Raw genomic sequence first — 9,021 nt, 5'->3', positions numbered from 1 at the left:
TCTGGTGTGGATCAGCACTTATCCAATCCGGAAACAAAATACCAGTCGGCCTTAGGTGAAAGTGGTTCCCAATTCAAGAACTATCCATTATATAATAACTAAAATGATGCTTTGAGTCCATAATAAATTTATTTACACATGTATTCTTTTCTTTTTTTTTTAATCACAACTATATACAGACAGCTGGCTGTACTCAAAGGACTGTTATGTCATGGTCTGCATCTCAACTCATTGATAATGTAAATACTGCAGCCCTGCAGGTTTTGGTTGGTCAGTGAAGGGGTGATTCTTCTAGGAGTGCATGCTCCCTTTTATTCACACGCTCACCAACACACACACACACACACACACACACACGCACACACACACGCACACGCACACGCACACGCACACACACACACAGAAATGGCTGTCAGCCTTATCCCCTCTGTTCACATCAGCACACCCTCAGTAGGAGTGAGAGAAAGAGAGAGAGAGAGAGAGAGAGAGCCCGCGCGCGCAAGAGGGAGAGAGAGAGAGAGATTGGGGAGGGCGCGCAAGCGAGCCAACGGGTGTGATGCGCTCGCTCCCTCTGTCGCTGCCGCTTCAGGAGAGAAGGCGCTTATTCAGCTGCTGGATGAGGAACGGAGCGGAGGGAACAATGAGCAGACACCGGGGATGAGTGAATGAATGAGCGTATCCCGACCCGGGCTTCTTCCACAGTAGAGAATCGGTGAGAAGAAACAGATGTATTGTTGTGTCCTCTTATTGGTGTGTGTGTGTGTGATCCGTGCGTAAGAGGAAGACGGCACTGGCGGATCGCGTGAGTAGTATGTGCACACGTGAAGCGGGTCAGTGCACGGGACCGCGGAAATGGTGGTCAACGGGGACAGATCGAGCGACGGGTGAGGGTAAGGTGGAGGGGGGTTTCTCTCAGGTGCATGCGACGCCGAAAAGACCCGGGACTGTCCGAGGAAACGCATTGTGCACCGCTCCAATTGGGCATCTAGCGTGCGCACGGTCTCCATCGGAGGGCCTCGCTGGAGAACGGGGACTGACATTATCCCCAAAGCTGGGGTTGTGGACCGAGTACGCGGTGATGGCCGTGGCCGGGGAGGCAGATTAAGGTCACGGATAGTGAACGCATCCGCAGACTGGAGGAGCTGTGGTCTGGGTCAGGGTGCGCGAGAGGAATGGATAGGCACCACATGTATTATGAGATTAACGAGAATGATGATATTGAATAGCAGTTATTTTTCTTTAGATTTCATATAGATCAGATCAGAGCTCAGAGTTCAGGATCATTATGTTTTTAATGTTTTTTTTGTTGAAAATACACATTTTCACTAGTGATGGCGATGGTTGTTCTGCTGCTGGTGATGATGATGAGGTTTGTGGGACTGGTGGTGATGATGGTAGTGTTATTATCTATGTTAATGGTTTTAACATCCCTACATTTCTATACAGTACATTTCTAAATCTGTAAAGTGCTCTGAACGTGTAGAGTACAAATGAAGTTGTGCTGAGTGATTGTTGGTCCTATGCTGGTGGTGAGGATACTGGTGAAGATGATGAAAATGGCTGTGACGGAGGTTTGATGATCATGGTGACTACATAAATCAATGATGAGGAAGAGGAGGAGCTGCGCAATGATGATGATGATGCCGGTGATCATCATTTAAATGGGTGTGATGGGAGTTCTGATGATGATGATGATAGTTATGGCTGATGAGATGAGGGCAGCATAATGACGACGGTGCCAGTAACAATTCACAAAGGTGTTATATGGTGGAAGCTTTTGATGAAGCTGACAGTGGTAGTTTTACTTATGGCATCACAATGATCGTGATGAAGACTTTTTCCACCACGGATGAATAATTAACATTAAGATAAGTCGCCCTCTCAATAATTCAAAACACCCAAGCTGTCAAAGGAAGTGTTTGCATATCACAAAACCCTTTGCAGCCTCCACCAGCGACAATACGTCTTTGTGTAGCCGTCTAGCTGTCTTTTCCTGACTGCACGGGCCGGTGTGGATCATGTCTGCAGGGTGGCGATAGAACACTTTGGACAATGCAGATGGTAGCGTAGCTGTGTGGTGCCAGCCGACGGTAAAGAATTTTATTTCAGTGTGGTCTGGCGGCAAAGCCGTGTGATTTAATGATTAAAGGTCAGAGTTAAGTCTTCGTCTCTATGCCATGACACAGGAACAACTTCGCGAGACAAGATGAAGCTGTCTCAGTTTCTGAGCGCAGTTCCATTACCAGCAGAGTTGGAAGGGCTCTCAACTAACTGAAACACAGCGGCATTATGTGTTGGGGTGTTCCTGCCACCCTTGTTGATTTTGTTCTAACCGTCCAGTTGTTTACTCTGGGTGAGCTGTAAATGACCGCAGGTCCAGACAAACCAGGTGTTTGGAGGTAAAAACCACCACATGCATTAATTCATTATTTTTGTCAGAGGCCTAATCCTAGAAATGTCAACATTGATTTGGTCAGGATGTCACCCTTGTGGTTTACAACAGGTACACGTGTATGTGCTCTGCTACCTCCATACCTGCTGCGTCTGTGCATTCATGCTGGTGGACCAAAATATCCCGGATTTACTCTCTTTATATCTGTCGCTTCCTTCCTCGTGCATCCTCAAGTAATCCATTAATGACTTGTCAACACTCTGACTTGGCCGCCGGGGAAGGTGGCAACCCACATCTTGGCCTCTATTCTCGTCCACGCTAATCTGCTTATGCGTATCGCTGGCACTGCTCTCTGGTCACTTGGGTTGTTACCAATACTGGCCCCTGGGATCCCAAGACTGTCAGCCTAGCGTGTCTGCCTGGGAGGGGAAAGGAAAGTCCCCGCGGTCATAATCCCCTTTGCTCCTGTGCGTGTGTGTGTGTGTGTGTGTGTGTGCGTTACGCTCTTAGTGATGCCGTTGGCGGGTTGAGATGGATTTCTTTTGTTCTGAATAGTGTCAGGAGGAAGATGATGTTGACAATGACTAGACGAAAGAAAAAGGGGAAATACAGAATGAAAATAAGGAACGAGGCATGTAGCCGCATTTCTAAAGAGGTGAAATAACACACGCTAAAAGCTTTTCTTTTCTTATACAGGTGATTTTTGAGAGGCATTTTATTCTCACTGCAACCTGATTAATTAAGCGGCTGTAACAAATGAATGTGGGGACAGTTATTTATCACAGTTTTCATCTCTTCTTTGGCGGTGGCACAAAGTCGTTGGCCTCACTTTTTTGTTTTTGTTTTATTCAGTGATTGACATTCATGTAAGGTGCCCAATATGCTCCCAGCTCTGCCCAAATGCTACGTCGAAAATTGGCACCTCAACGGTTGATGGACTCTCAAACTTGACTGTGTAGGTAATAAAATTGCTAATATCTGATGTTATTGGGGAACACTCGATATAAGACAAGAGTTAAAATTAGTTTAACACAATTTGAAGTTGGGTCTGAAAAAAAAATCAATAAAAGGAACAATATGAGCTTCAGATTTATTCTGAATGCAACACCCTCAGAGTTAAAAAACAAAACAAACTCTAATCTAAAATCAAAAGTTGAGTAGTGCCAATCCATCCCTGATTTCTCTCATGGGGCCAAACAGGATGGCCCGGGCCTCCCACATCATTCATTCCACTCACTTTCCAATCACTCCCAGAGCATCACTTCAGCGATTCATTTGACAGGTTTATTGCCAGATGGTGTCATTTCCAAGCTGAGTGGCAGTTCCTGATGTACCCACTGTGATCCCACTTGCATGGCGAAGTGATTTGGTCCTCACACTTGTGTACCTCATTTAGTCCTTCAGAAGAAAAACTGCAAATGATGAAATGGGTCGTTTTTAGCTTGAAGCGCGGATTCCTGCATTCCTGCATGGACTGTTTTTGCTTGGTGGTCATATTGACAAAACCAGTGCAAATCTTACAGGATTACTCTACTGTCTGTATTGTTCTTCTCCACTAAGAAGTGGTGAATTCTTTCTTTGAACTCGCTCCATTTACTACGCTCATACTCCAAGGCTCTTTGAAAGTACATTGATTCTCAACAGTGGGGGGAGTTATTTTCTCTGTACATCCCCAGACGTAAAGTCTATTTGTTCCTACTAGCTATTTGATTCATTGGATTAATTATAACGCTCCAGATCTTATGTAAATATGTTTAACAATGAGAGGGCAAGGATGAATGTGGTTGATGAGAGAGCAGCTGCAAAGGAGAAATCCACTTAAATGTCTTTAGTGCAGAAGCATCTCTCCGTACTATTTTACTTATCCAATATCAAGTGGAAAATGCAGATAACGTTGTTTCCAGATGCATCGGTTTCTCGCAAGAAACAATCCATCACAGTCAGAGATAGCAGGTCCTCCATCTACAGTCTCCTCAATAGATTAGGATGCAATTCTGCAACAAGGCCTGTATGGATTTAAATTGACTTTTCCAAGCAGTCATCCCTCTATGTGGTACATGATGTGGGTGGAAAAAAGCTAAGTGCACCAAAAGAAAAGTCAAAAATGTCTTTGGCGAGCGAACTGCTCGTTTCTGATAGAAAGAAAAAAAGAAACAGGGTCTGTTCTTACGAATATGGATTCCTTAGCCTAAGCACACGTTTTTCTAAATGGCAGCTTCTGACGCTTCAATTACAGGAAACGAAGAAGGTTTAAAGTATCATTTATTCAGCAATATATCTTAAGTTTGCTTTCATTTGCTCCATAAAGCTATTGGGTGTATCAGATCAAATAAGGCAGACAATCCCTTAATGATATGCATTGAGCCATGGTGTGTTTCATAACTTGTAAATTGTAAACTTAAATAATTCAAGAGTTGCATAGTCTCAATCCTAATTCCTAATTTGCATAAAAAAAACGCAATAGTCTTAAATTAAACTTTAAAACACATTTTGGTCAATACTTCGTTAGAACTGGTACAGTTAACCTGAGAGGATGAAACATCCATATCCAGTTCTACCTCAGTGGTTATTTGCAGAATCCGTTATCTCATTTATCTTTAAAGATCAGCAATAATCCAACATGGCTGCTGCTGCACTTGGTCCTGTCAGTGTCCTCCATTCGCAGGGTCAACATGCAGCTACAATCCGCCCACAAAGACAGAGATCCTCCGAGGTCCTCCAAGTTAGCACAAAAGTTTAAATAGAGCCCCCGAAAACTGACAGACGTGCATTTGCGAACAGAAACGCACCCGAGGGGGCCGTCACCCACATGTCACCCCACCAGATGATGCTTACAGGTGAGCTGGCCATTGGTATGCAGAGATGCCGTCCCTGGTGCTGCGGCGAATAGAAAGCTCCGAGGTGAAGGGGAGCCATTGTTTTCATGACAATCAGCCGCATGACAAACAAACACCTTAAACCGGCCACGCCGTGTGTCCGTGACGACGCCGTTCGTTCTGTGTCTGTGTTGTTTTCTGTTGTCATTGTTTTCACGTTTGAATGAGGTCTCGTGGATGGCTTGCTGCTCGGCAGCATGAGACTGCACCAAGTGGAGAGAAACTACTCTGTGGTTTTGATTTCAAAAAAGATCGAGAAAGAAGGAGGAAAAAAAGGCATCGCCTTTGTCCTTTTTTCCCGCTCACCGTCGGAGGTCAGATTGAGAGCAATCTGCTCTTTTCAATTCATCAATGGGAGGCCTGGTGTGAAATGGACACAGCTTTATCCAATTAACTGTGAAAATGGGCACTGATGGAGAATACATTGACCTTTCATGCTTTTCTGAATGTACGGGCTTGAAAAGGTGTGTTGAAAGTGAACCGAGAAGTGAAAACACGTGTGCGTTCTTTTCCTAAAGCGGTAAGTATTCAACCTGAATTGACGGGGTAAAAGCACAAAACAAAACAATACATCTTCACACACACAACTTTATTACCGCTTAAATAAAAGCTTTTTGCAAATATTCCCCTAGTTTTGAATCCGTACAAAATCTGTTGAAGATTACATTTGAACCCGTTATTATATTGTTACATTTTTACCTCGGCACACTTCTCATTTTTACTGAACTCATAACGTCGTAAATCAATACAAACTCAGTTAACCGTAGCTTTTGACCCGGTACCCATGCATTGGCTCTTGTGACGTCCCTGGTGGCTACTGGTTGTCAAACAGATGAAGCATTTGTTTCTGACACGTAGATTGGTTTCTTCTCTCTCTGTTCGCCACTCCTTCTGCTTCTTTCCGTCCTTTCTCTGCCCTGTTATTTGACCTCCTGTTTCCCTCTCCACCCTGTTGTTACAGCTTTTACTCTTTAATTTTCTCCATCTCTCGTGTCTCCGTGTCGGTCTCCCTCTGTGTCTCTCTCTCTTTTTCTCTTTCTATTTCAGTGTATACAGGCATTAAACATTTTAACGTGTATATCCAAACAGTACTGTATTGTACGCTATGCATGTTTTACATGGATATATAACATCTTCTTCATATTCTTCATAAGTTAGTGTGCTGAAATGTCTATTAGACTACATTGAGTGGAAAGTCTTAATCGGACATGCAGGCCTCCCGTCGGCACATTAGAAAGCACAGCAGCATTAAAATCTTGGAGCATGGAGCACATTCAAAGACCGAACATTACAACTTAACGTTGGACAGCAATTCTCATGTTCCCCTAAGTACCCAAAACCATGTGGCGTGTACTCTTATCTGGCTCACCGCAGGCTGCATTAACCTTATAACAACTTGCCCATACTTAAACTGGTACGAGGAGATGATCTGATGATTCAGTTCCGTTGGCCACTGAGGCAGCGGAACAAGCTTTAAACACAACATTATCAGTTAATACGGGTGACCTATTTACACATCCAGCACACACTGAACTGGATAAGCATTTATTTGGAGTAGTGGTTTTGGCCCCTTTGACCCTTACATGTGTTCACCTGCCTGTTGCCGGCTTTCAGTTTAACGCGGTTCCAGTAGCGTACGCTGGGTTCACTGAAACCTGCTGTATTCTGCTGTCGGAAGTTCAATAAGAGATTCAATAAGCTGAAAGTAAAGCATGGTAGCATAAACACATTGCTTTTTGCAGCTCTAAACTTCATATATGGCTGTGGTGGAAAAAAATGCCCCATCATTGGTCTGTGATTTATTGTGACCTTGCAGCAGTAATAGTTACATGTTTTTTTGTATTTCCTGTTTTATTGTCACTTTCCTCTTTGCTCTTTTGTTCCCTTCCTAAGGTCGCTCCCACTACCACATCTTCTCTCACATCACCTCCATTCTTGTTTTGTTCTTGTCAGGTACACTATTTTCTGTCCTCCTCTGTCAGTCTCCTTCTCATTCTGACCTCTCAAATCCCCAAATCCCCCTCTCTGTCTTGCTTCCTCTCCTCTCTCTCGCCATTACTCTTTATAGCCTCATCACCTGGTCATTCCTCCCCTGGGTTGTTTAACACCTTCAGCCCATAACTTTCACCCCTCTTCTGTTTCTGTCTATCACTCAATGACCCCACAGCCTCTTTATTTGTTTATAATCCTTCAACTGTTAAAAATCTTACTCGAAACCTTATATTTCCTCATTTATTTATTTGTTATTGTTGTGTTGTAGTGGCTTCTGTTCTGTTTCTATCTTCCACCTTCCCATTAATCTTTTACAGGCAGCATAAATCCAAACCTGGTTTATATAATCTGATAGAGTCCACACACAGAAACGAGCTGCCCAGCCATGCACGTTGCATGCATGGCTGCAGGTCTTTTTAGCATGCAATGTGTGTGAGTGAGAGGGACATGGTGTTCATTTTAAGCATGCATGTGTGATTGTGAAATCTAGCATGTGTCGGCTTCATTGGAGCAGGTTCTGCATATTTAAGATTGTGTGTGGCGGAAGGATTGTCGTGTCTGGTGGTTTCCTGATGGGCTTAAATGAGGGAAGAGGATTAGAAGCGATAGAGACAAGAATGGGAAAAACAATAGAAAATATAATGATGCAGGAGTGGATGTCAGGTGCTCCTAAATAACCATAATCCGCTCTGTTGTCATGCGACTGCGTTGCTACTTTTCTCTTTCACACACACTGCAAATTGCCGTCTTTTTCACTTAGACACCAGTGCTGTGCAAATACAGCACAGTATCTCTTTAAACTTGGTCTCCCAGTTCAAGTTTTCATTGTATTTGTGAAAGTTGCGTGCTCTGTCTGTCTTCCCAAAAGGGCGCTGTTGTCAGCATGACATAATAATAATACAAATGCTAATGTGCTTTTTTGAAAATATCGACTGCTTCTATGAATGAAAGACAGGCCAAAATGTGATTTTTTTCTTTTGTTATCACAAGGCTTTGTGCTAATGAAATACTCCTTCCATTAAGCTACTTTAGTTTTACCAGTGCTCCGTATTTGTCATTTCCTGATCACAAACACACTTGTGGGATCCATCTGCTCCGGTATCACACTGTATTGCTTTTTGGCAAACTCACAGGCCCCCCCCCCCCCACACACACACACACACACTGTGACACACCTCGTTTTGGCATTCATTTGAATATGTAGTGATGTCTCATCACTACGGGGCTATTTTCTTTTAAAATGAAAGAATTGTAGTAGGAATAGGGCTGGCGAGTGCCAACTCCTTGAATTATGGCTGCAGGAGATTATTTAAACATCCCTCAACGTGTAGCATAAGAGTAGCATTTTGTCCATAATAGGAATGTCACAATACCAACATTTTGTGGTGGGTAACAATGCAAGGGACATTTCACATTTACCTAATTTAATACCACAGGAAAAAGCAAATGCATAATAGTATAATTCCATTTTTTTGTGTACTCCCTAGTCTGTATGCCATAATTACGGAAAGAGGTTTTGGGTGGAGGTGTGTGAGCCTATAGTGCTTCTATGTATAGGTCTGTGCGATGCAAAGTGTGGTTCAAACAGTGCAACAACTTTTAGTTGTGAACTAAAATGTGAGTGCATGTGTCATCAGGGCCCAGCAGCAGAAAAAAGAACACTGAAATGAACAGCCTGCAAACACCAAGTCACTGTAGCAAAAGGAAATCCATATGAAGGAACAGCAGGGCCTGCATGGAAGCCTGGTGCGCTGTTGTGAG

The 9,021-nt window shown here is 43.5% G+C and overlaps 1 protein-coding gene across 1 annotated transcript in view; it reads left to right on the top strand.

Annotated features, from left to right (window-relative positions):
* Nucleotides 1–524: 524 nt before the first annotated feature.
* Nucleotides 525–9,021, top strand: part of slc8a4b (solute carrier family 8 member 4b) — a 68,535-nt gene continuing 60,038 nt past the window's right edge. Inside the window, exon 1 of the mRNA XM_037478151.2 lies at nt 525–712. The gene's annotated coding sequence lies outside the window, so the exon portion shown is untranslated. The remainder of the gene's footprint in view (nt 713–9,021) is intronic.

This window comes from Pungitius pungitius, chromosome 1 (genome assembly GCF_949316345.1).
Source record: "Pungitius pungitius chromosome 1, fPunPun2.1, whole genome shotgun sequence".
Taxonomy (NCBI): Eukaryota; Metazoa; Chordata; class Actinopteri; order Perciformes; family Gasterosteidae; genus Pungitius; species Pungitius pungitius.
Note: the sequence above shows the minus strand (reverse complement) of the source record. Positions and strands in the feature narration are given on the sequence as shown.